Source organism: Pelobates fuscus, chromosome 9 (genome assembly GCF_036172605.1).
Source record: "Pelobates fuscus isolate aPelFus1 chromosome 9, aPelFus1.pri, whole genome shotgun sequence".
Lineage (NCBI taxonomy): Eukaryota > Metazoa > Chordata > Amphibia > Anura > Pelobatidae > Pelobates > Pelobates fuscus.
Genome location: NC_086325.1, coordinates 10594207 through 10605258, shown reverse-complemented (window position 1 = coordinate 10605258; position 11052 = coordinate 10594207).

Below are 11052 nucleotides of genomic sequence, written 5' to 3'. Positions count from 1 at the left end.
ACAAATGGTGTAGATAAAACTTAACACCATAAAAAAGTGAAACTAAGATGCACTCACAAAGGTATGATAAAAAAAGGCTAAATCTATTAATCAAATGCAGGATTCTTGTCTTCTCTTTTCCCAATCTTTAGGCATTTAGGGAAAAAGAGAGATACAAAACATAGTGTACAACTGTATATACACAAAATGAATACTTTATTAGATTGCATTTACAAGAGATAAGTAGTATAAAAGCCCATCAATAATCGCAGTAGATCTTCGATATCCAGGATAAAGCGTGAAACACCCAGGATAGGAAGTATGCGAGTAAGAAATAAAATATACAATAAAACCAGCTGCCCTACGCATTTCGACCTTAGACTTCGTCAGGGGAATCCAGGTAGTGTCATACAGTCTTGTCTTCTGCTTCTGTGTAAATATCCCGCTTGTCCCTTCCTCAATGCTTGTTAGCCAATCGGGCACGGGTCCATTATTGATTCCACCTGTAAAGCATAAACATTATCTTCCGCATACCATGCCTCCTTTCGGACTACAAAGCTGCCACGCAGAGTAACCTCCTGATGTCCCGACTACTGACTGCTGAATCAGCGATAGACGATCTTGGGAATAGATCACGGCGGAACAACATTCGCCTCCGCGGCCTACCGTCTCTCACTGACGTTGTCACAGGCTTCTCCCCTATGTACCGGACCACCTCTGGCATATTGACCGGGCCCATCGGGCACTCCGGGCCAAGCGGGCAGATGATAGACGGCCAAGAGACATGATAATCAAATTCTTATCCTTCCAGATGAATGAGACCCTGATGAAACGAGGCAGGAATAGCCCGATCATTTACAAAGGGGCATAGCTAGCCCTGTATCAGGATTAACTCTGGCTACATTGCAGAAATGATGTGAGTGGAGCTCTGTTTCTGTTCTCCTCCAGCATCATGCGATTAAGTACGCTTGGGGACACCCATTTCTGCTGATGGCCTTTAAGGATGGGTGCACCAAAATCTTATACTCCGATGGCGATCCGGCGGTGTTCCTGAGGGAGCTGGGGATCCAGGTTCCAGAGAGACTGGCAGTTCTGGCAAAGTCAGCGGAGGTCCTGATTACCCTTCCTCGCAACTGGTTCACAACAGACGAGTGAAGAGGTCGGCTCCTACACAGATGTCGCGGGTTGGATGTCCGCGGATGCGGGAGGTGAGGTTCTCCGGGTGGGCTTCTGTTGTTTGGGCGGGTGAAGCCGGGGCCTTTTTCCCATTTCTGGGGGTTCTTGTCTTTTTCTCTTTTGTGGCCCTGGTTCATGGGGTCTTTAGTGGGGTTACCCCTGCTCGGTTGCCTGGTCCTCGGGTGGGGACAACGTGTGTTTGGGGTGGGTTAGGGTTTTTCATTTACCATCACTGCTAGTGATGTACCGAACTGTCCGCCGGCGAACAGTTCCCGGCGAACTTAGCGTGTTCGCGTTCGCCGCGGCGGGCGGACACATGCGCAGTTCGATCCGCCCCCTATTTATCATCATTGGACAAACTTTGACCCTGTGCCTCTCGGTCAGCAGACACATTCCAGCCAATCAGCAGCACTCCCTCCCTTCCACACCCTCCAACCTCCCTCCCAGCATCCATTTTCGATTCATTCTGAAAATGCATGCTTAGTGAGAGGAGGGAAAGTTTAGCTGCTGCTGATTAGATAGGGAAATTGATAGCTAGGCTAGGGCATTCAGTGTCCACTACAATCCTGAAGGACTCATCGGATCTCTGCTGTAAGGACAGCACCCCAAAAAGCCCTTTTTAGGGCTATAACATCAGGCTGCTTTTTTTTTTTTCCCTGTGTAATGTAATTGCAGGTGCCTGCCTGCCAGCTTCTGTGTGAGGTTCACATTGGATACTGTGCCCACTTGCCCAGTGCCACCACTCATATCTGTTTTTACAATAGGTTAAGCTTTAGATTTAAAATAAATAAAAAAAATTTACTGTAATAGAAGAGCAGTTGCCTGCCTGCCAGCTTCTGTGTCAGGCTGGATGCCTTGCCCATTTGCACAGACAGTGCCACCACTCATATCTGTTTTTACAATAGGTTAAGCTTTAGATTTAAAAGAAATATTTTTTTTTTTCACTGTAATAGAAGAGCAGTTGCCTGCCTGGCAGCTTCTGTGTCAGGTTCACATTGGATACTGTGCCCACTTGCCCAGTGCCACCACTCATATCTGTTTTTACAATAGGTTAAGCTTTAGATTTAAAAGAAATATTTTTTTTCACTGTAATAGAAGAGCAGTTGCCTGCCTGCCAGCTTCTGTGTGAGGTTCACATTGGATACTGTACCCACTTGCCCAGTGCCACCACTCATATCTGTTTTTAGAATAGGTTAAGCTTTAGATTTAAAAGAAATATTTTTTTTTTCACTGTAATAGAAGAGCAGTTGCCTGCCTGCCAGCTTCTGTGTGAGGTTCACATTGGATACTGTGCCCACTTGCCCAGTGCCACCACTCATATCTGTTTTTACAATAGCTTAAGCTTTAGATTTAAAATATTTTTATTTTTTTTCACTGTAATAGAAGAGCAGTTAGTTGTCTGCAAGCGTCTGGGTGTCAGGCCTCCTTCAGCGTGTGCTCTGCAGACCTGTGCCAGCGTGCTTTGACAGTTGCCAATCATATCTGGTGTCTCTTTAGCGTGCTTTTACAATGAAAAAAGGTTTCCAGTGTAAGCTAATAGCAGCCAGTCAGTGTCCTTCAAGCGGCTCTGTCAGGCCTACAGTGTGTGCTCTCCAGAACTGTTCAAGTGCACATTGCCAATCATATCTGGTGTCTCTATAGCGTGCTTTTAAAACCAAAATTTTGTTTCCACTGTAATAGAAGAGCAGCTGCCTGCCTGCCAGCTTCTGTGTGAGGTTCACAGTGGATACTGTGCCCTCTTGCCCAGTGTCACCACTCATATCTGTTTTTACAATAGCTTGTTTTTTAGATTAAAATTTTTTTTTTTTTTCACTGTAATAGAAGAGCAGTTGCCTGCCTGCTAGCTTCTGTGTGAGGTTCACAGTGGATACTGTGCCCTCTTGCCCAGTGCCACCACTCATATCTGTTTTTACAATAGCTTAGGCTTTAGATTTAAAATAAATATTTTTTTTTCACTGTAATAGAAGAGCAGTTAGTTGTCTGCAAGCGTCTGGGTGTCAGGCCTCCTTCAGCGTGTGCTCTGCAGACCTGTGCCAGCGTGCTTTGACAGTTGCCAATCATATCTGGTGTCTCTATAGCGTGCTTTTAAAACCAAAATTTTGTTGAATTATAATTATAGTCATAGATTGAATAGCAGTTACTTGTCTTCAAGCGGGTGTGTCAGGCCTACAGTGTGTGCTCTGCAGAACTGTTACAGTTCACATTTCCAATCATATCTGGTCTCACAGTAGCTTGCACGCATAGTACCACTAATCCCCAAAAAAATGACAGGCAGAGGCATGCCACCCCGCAGGGGCCGTCGTGGTCGTGGTGCTGTGATTCCCTTTTGCCCTAGAATAATGCCCAGTTTTCAGAAGCCACGTACCCTGAACTTGAAAAGTTCTGAGGACATAGTTGACTGGCTAACACAGGACACCCAATGTTGTACAGCCTCCGCTCGGAACCTTGACGCACCATCCTCCTCCAGATTAGCTTCAGGCACCTCTCAAGATACCCCTCACCCGCCTGCCGCCACCACCAAAACTAGCACCACAGCCGCTTTACTTGGTATGTCAGAGGAGTTATTCACACACCCGTTTGAAGAAATGAGTGATGCACAACCATTATTGCTAGAGGATGTAGATAACAGGGATATGCCTCAGGCAGGCAGCATTAAACACATGGAGGTACGGTGTGATGATGATGATGTTGTACCCGCTGCTGCTTCCTTTTCTGAGTTGTCAGATACAAGCGAAGCGGTTGATGATGACGATGCGTCCATGGATGTCACGTGGGTGCCCGCTCGGCAAGAAGAAGAACAGGGCGAAAGTTCAGATGAGGAGACAGAGAGTAGGAGGAGGAGACGAGTTGGAAGCAGGGGGGGGGTCGTCGCAAGGAGCTAGTGGCACAGTCAGACAGCAGGCATCGGCACCCGGGGTCAGCCCGACAGCACGCCAATCAATGCATGCTGTGTCCACCACCAGAATGCCGTCATTGCAGAGCTCAGAAGTGTGGCATTTTTTTGTGTGTAGGCCTCTGACAACAGCGATGCCATTTGCAACCTGTGCCAAAGGAAACTGAGTCGTGGGAGGTCCAACACCCACCTAGGTACAACTGCTTTGCGTAGGCACATGATCTCACATCACAAACGCCTATGGGATCAACACATGAGTACAAGCAGCACGCCTACTCTAAGCCGCCATCCTCCTCCTGGTCCAGCATCTTCAGCCATGTCAACCACTGCTGTCCTCCTTGCCCCCTCTCAACCATCCGCCACTCCGTCTCCCGCCTTGAGGAGTTCCCGCTCATCTGCCCACAGTCATGTGTCTGTCAAGGACATGTTTGAGCGTAAGAAGCCAATGTCACCAAGTCACCCCCTTGCCCAGCGTCTGACAGCTGGCTTGTCCAAACTATTAGCCCGCCAGCTTTTACCATACAATCTGGTTGAGTCTGAGGCGTTAAAAAAATTTGTAGCTATTGGGACACCGCAGTGGAAGGTACCCGGCCGGAATTTCTTTTCACAAAAGGCAATCCCCAACCTGTACTCGATTGTGCAAAAGGAAGTCATGGCATGTCTGGCACACAGTGTTGGGGCAAGGGCCCATCTGACCCCTGATACCTGGTCTGCAAAGCATGGTCAGGGCAGGTATATCACCTACACTGCGCATTGGGTAAACCTGCTGACGGCTGACAAGCAAGGAATGCATGGCATTGCAGAGGAGTTGGTGACACCGCCACGAATTGCAGGCAGTCCTGCTGCCACCTCCTTTACTCCTCCTACTCCATCCTCTTCCATAACCTCCTCGGATGAGTCCTCTTGTGCTGCTGCGTCTTGCTCCACATCAACGGCACCCCCTCAGCTCCCCAGGTACTATTCCACATCCCAGATACGGCAGTGTCACGCCGTCTTGGGTTTGACTTGCTTGAAAGCAGAGAGTCACACCGGACAAGCACTCCTGTCCGCCCTGAACGCACAGGTGGAAAAGTGGCTGACTCCGCAGCAACTGGATATCGGCAAAGTGGTGTGTGACAACGGAAAAAATTTGATAGCGCAATTGAAGTTGGGCAAGTTGACACATGTGCCGTGCATGGCACATGTGTGTAATATGATCGTACAACGCTTTGTGCATAAGTACACAGGCGTGCAGGACGTCCTGAAGCAGGCCAGGAAGGTGTGTGGCCATTTCAGGCGTTCCTACACGGCCATGGCTCACTTTGCCGATATCCAGCGGCGAAACAACATGCCAGTGAGGCGCTTGATTTGCGACAGCCCTACACGTTGGAATTCAACACTCCTAATGTTCGACCGCCTGCTCCAACAAGAAAAAGCTGTTAATGAATATTTGTATGACCGGGGTGCTAGGACAGCCTCTGGGGAGCTGGGAATTTTTTTGCCACGTTACTGGACGCTCATGCGCAATGCCTGTAGGCTCATGCGTCCTTTTGAGGAGGTGACAAACCTAGTCAGTCGCAACGAAGGCACCATCAGCGACATCATACCATTTGTTTTCTTCCTGGAGCGTGCCCTGCGAAGAGTGCTGGATCAGGCTGTAGATGAGCGTGAAGAGGAAGAGGAAGAGTTGTGGTCACCATCACCACCAGAAACAGCCTTATCAACATCGCTTGCTGGACCTGCGGCAACGCTGGAAGAGGATTGTGAGGAAGAGGAGTCAGAGGAGGATTGTAGCTTTGAGGAGGAGGAGGAGGAGCAAGACCAAACACAACAGGCATCCCAGGGTGCTCGTTGTCACCTATCTGGTACCCGTGGTGTTGTACGTGGCTGGGGGGAAGAACATACCTTCAATGACATCAGTGAGGAGGAGGAACGGGAAATGAGTAGCTCGGCATCCAACCTTGTGCAAATGGGGTCTTTCATGCTGTCCTGCCTGTTGAGGGACCCTCGTATAAAAAGGCTGAAGGAGAACGACCTGTACTGGGTGTCCACGCTACTAGACCCCCGGTATAAGCAGAAAGTGGCGGAAATGTTACCGAATTACAACAAGTCGGAAAGGATGCAGCATTTGCAAAATAAATTAAAAAGTATGCTTTACACAGCGTATAAGGGTGATGTCACAGCACAACGGGAATCTAACAGGGGGAGAGGTGGAAGTCATCCTCCTCCTCCTCCTCCCACGACCACGCCGGCAAGGACAGGACGCTTTAAAGACGTGTTGTTGATGGAGGACATGCGGACCTTTTTAAGTCCTATGCATCGCCACAGCCCTTCGGGATCCACCCTCAGAGAGCGACTCGACCGACAGGTAGCAGACTACCTCGCCTTAACTGCAGATATCGACACTCTGAGGAGCGATGAACCCCTTGACTACTGGGCGTGCAGGCTTGACCTGTGGCCTGAGCTATCCCAATTTGCGATAGAACTTCTGGCCTGCCCCGCTTCAAGTGTCCTGTCAGAAAGGACCTTCAGTGCAGCAGGAGGTATTGTCACTGAGAAGAGAAGTCGCCTAGGTCAAAAAAGTCTAAATTACCTCACCTTTATTAAGATGAATGAGGGATGGATCCCGAAGGGACTGACACTGGGCGATACATTCGATTAAAAAAGGCCTGATGAGATGAGCTGCCTTGGGCTAAAAATGGTCCACACGCTGCTGTATTTTAGCTCTGAATGACGTTTGACTTGCATGACTTATCCGCCACCAACTAGGGTTCAAGCCTCCATGTTTTAGGGCACTTTCTGCCTGTGAAACAAACATAAATTTTTCTGGCCGCTGCTACAGCAGCGGCTGCAACAATACCAAATTTTTCAGGCATGTGTACATGCCTAATTTTTAGGCCCACTGGTGCAGCACTGTGGCTTCAAAAACCAAACCATAAAAAAATCCTCCAAGATGGCACCAATATACCAGTGGTCTAAGCATCTTCCCACCTTGGCCTAAAAAGGGGAGGTGATTCAACAATTAAAAATCTCTGCCATTTACACGTCCACTGATAGGAGACGCGGAAGGTATTAAACTGATATGAACAATACTAAACTCACCACTCCTATCTGGTGGCACATTAGCTTGCCCGCGCAGTGCCCCAAATTTCAAGTAAGAGGACCGACCAAGCATCTTCTTCCATCTCCCTGTTACATAAATCAATGCCATATCCATAGAAATTGTAGAGAATATCCAGGATAGTTTTACAGGGCCAAATCATGTTGCCTGTTGAAAGAGGTGACCTTGCTCGGGTCCCAGGTGTGCGGTTCCTAAAATGGCTGCCATATACACGTCCACTGATAGGAGACGCGGAAGGTATTAAACTGATATGAACAATACTAAACTCACCACTCCTATCTGGTGGCACATTAGCTTGCCCGCACAGTGCCCCAAATTTCAAGTAAGAGGACCGACCAAGCATCTTCTTCCATCTCCCTGTTACATAAATCAATGCCATATCCATAGAAATTGTAGAGAATATCCAGGATAGTTTTACAGGGCCAAATCATGTCGCCTGTTGAAAGAGGTGACCTTGCTCGGGTCCCAGGTGTGCGGTTCCTAAAATGGCTGCCATATACACGTCCACTGATAGGAGACGCGGAAGGTATTAAACTGATATGAACAATACTAAACTCACCACTCCTATCTGGTGGCACATTAGCTTGCCCGCGCAGTGCCCCAAATTTCAAGTAAGAGGACCGACCAAGCATCTTCTTCCATCTCCCTGTTACATAAATCAATGCCATATCCATAGAAATTGTAGAGAATATCCAGGATAGTTTTACAGGGCCAAATCATGTCGCCTGTTGAAAGAGGTGACCTTGCTCGGGTCCCAGGTGTGCGGTTCCTAAAATGGCTGCCATATACACGTCCACTGATAGGAGACGCGGAAGGTATTAAACTGATATGAACATTTACTAAACTCACCACTCCGAGTGCTGTTATTTATTAAATTTTTTTGTGGTGAGGCTTTACAGGACAGAGTGCTTCTCCACGGGACATGTTAACTCACGGGCAGCTGGCTCATCAAGGAACCAGAGCAGCTTGAACGAGGTGACCTTGCTCGGGTCCCAGGTGTGCGGTTCCTAAAATGGCTGCCATATACACGTCCACTGATAGGAGACGCGGAAGGTATTAAACTGATATGAACAATACTCCACTCCTATCAGTAGGTCCGTCCCATTGTGATTTATGCCCCCCACCCACCGCGCAGGGATGGGGGCCGGGGGGGCGGAAAGTAGGCCCCCCCATTGTGATTTATGGCCCCCACCCACCGCGCAGGGGTGGGGGCCGAGGGGGGGAGGACAGTAGGTCTCTGTGGACGGGGAACAGTCTCTATTCTGCTCTGTGTCAGTGTGTATCATGGTCACTGTGGACAGGGAACAGTCTCTATTCTGCTCTGTGTCAGTGTGTATCAGGGGCTTTGAGGACAGGTGTCAATCCATATCTGCCAAGTGAGCCTATGTAGGGGGAACAGTCCCTATTCTGCTCTGTGTCAGTGTGTATCAGGGGTTTGAGGACAGGTGTCAATCCATATCTGCCAAGTGACCCTATGTAGGGGGAACAGTCTCTATTATGCTCTTTGTCAATGTGTATCAGGGGCTTTGAGGACAGGTGTCAATCTATATCTGCCAAGTGACCCTATTCTGCTCTGTGTGAGTAGGAGGAACGGGAAATGAGTAGCTCGGCATCCAACCTTGTGCAAATGGGGTCTTTCATGCTGTCGTGCCTGTTGAGGGACCCTCGTATAAAAAGGCTGAAGGAGAACAACCTGTGCTGGGTGTCCACGCTACTAGACCCCCGGTCTCTATTCTGCTCTGTGTCAGTGTGTATCAGGGGCTTTGAGGACAGGTGTCAATCCATATCTGCCAAGTGACCCTATGTAGGGGGAACAGTCCCTATTCTGCTCTGTGTCAGTGTGTATCAGGGGTTTTGAGGACAGGTGTCAATCCATATCTGCCATGTGACCATATGTATGGGGAACAGTCTCTATTCTGCCCTGTGTCGGTGTGTATCAGGGATCATTAGGATAGGTGTCAATCCATATCTGCCAAGTGACCCTATGTAGGGGGAACAGTCCCTATTCTGCTCTGTGTCAGTGTGTATCAGGGTCTCTGAGGACAGGTGTCAATCCATATCTGCCAAGTGACTCTATGTAGGAGGAACAGTCTCTATTCTGCTCTGTGTCAGTGTGTATCATGGTCTCTGAGGACAGGTGTCAATCCATATCTGCCAAGTGACCCTATGTAGGGGGAACAGTCCCTATTCTGCTCTGTGTCAGTGTGTATCAGGGGTTTTGAGGACAGGTGTCAATCCATATCTGCCAAGTGACCCTATGTAGGGGGAACAGTCTCTATTCTGCTCTGTGTCAGTGTGTATCAGGGATCATTAGGATAGGTGTCAATCCATATCTGCCAAGTGGCCCTATGTAGAGGGAACAGTCCCTATTCTGCTCTGTGTCAGTGTGTATCAGGGGTTTTGAGGACAGGTGTCAATCCATATCTGCCAAGTGACCCTATGTAGGGGGAACAGTCTCTATTCTGCTCTGTGTCAGTGTGTATGAGGGATCATTAGGATAGGTGTCAATCCATATCTGCCAAGTGACCCTATGTAGGGGGAACAGTCCCTATTCTGCTCTGTGTCAGTGTGTATCAGGGTCTCTGAGGACAGGTGTCAATCCATATCTGCCAAGTGACTCTATGTAGGAGGAACAGTCTCTATTCTGCTCTGTGTCAGTGTGTATCGTGGTCTCTGAGGACAGGTGTCAATCCATATCTGCCAAGTGACCCTATGTAGGGGGAACAGTCCCTATTCTGCTCTGTGTCAGTGTGTATCAGGGGTTTTGAGGACAGGTGTCAATCCATATCTGCCAAGTGACCCTATGTAGGGGGAACAGTCTCTATTCTGCTCTGTGTCAGTGTGTATCAGGGATCATTAGGATAGGTGTCAACCCATATCTGCCAAGTGACCCTATGTAGGGGGAACAGTCCCTATTCTGCTCTGTGTCAGTGTGTATCAGGGTCTCTGAGGACAGGTGTCAATCCATATCTGCCAAGTGACTCTATGTAGGAGGAACAGTCTCTATTCTGCTCTGTGTCAGTGTGTATCGTGGTCTCTGAGGACAGGTGTCAATCCATATCTGCCAAGTGACCCTATGTAGGGGGAGCAGTCCCTATTCTGCTCTGTGTCAGTGTGTATCAGGGGTTTTGAGGACAGGTGTCAATCCATATCTGCCAAGTGACCCTATGTAGGGGGAACAGTCTCTATTCTGCTCTGTGTCAGTGTGTATGAGGGATCATTAGGATAGGTGTCAATCCATATCTGCCAAGTGACCCTATGTAGGGGGAACAGTCCCTATTCTGCTCTGTGTCAGTGTGTATCAGGGTCTCTGAGGACAGGTGTCAATCCATATCTGCCAAGTGACTCTATGTAGGAGGAACAGTCTCTATTCTGCTCTGTGTCAGTGTGTATCGTGGTCTCTGAGGACAGGTGTCAATCCATATCTGCCAAGTGACCCTATGTAGGGGGAACAGTCCCTATTCTGCTCTGTGTCAGTGTGTATCAGGGGTTTTGAGGACAGGTGTCAATCCATATCTGCCAAGTGACCCTATGTAGGGGGAACAGTCTCTATTCTGCTCTGTGTCAGTGTGTATCAGGGATCATTAGGATAGGTGTCAACCCATATCTGCCAAGTGACCCTATGTAGGGGGAACAGTCCCTATTCTGCTCTGTGTCAGTGTGTATCAGGGTCTCTGAGGACAGGTGTCAATCCATATCTGCCAAGTGACTCTATGTAGGAGGAACAGTCTCTATTCTGCTCTGTGTCAGTGTGTATCGTGGTCTCTGAGGACAGGTGTCAATCCATATCTGCCAAGTGACCCTATGTAGGGGGAACAGTCCCTATTCTGCTCTGTGTCAGTGTGTATCAGGGGTTTTGAGGACAGGTGTCAATCCATATCTGCCAAGTGACCCTATGTAGGGG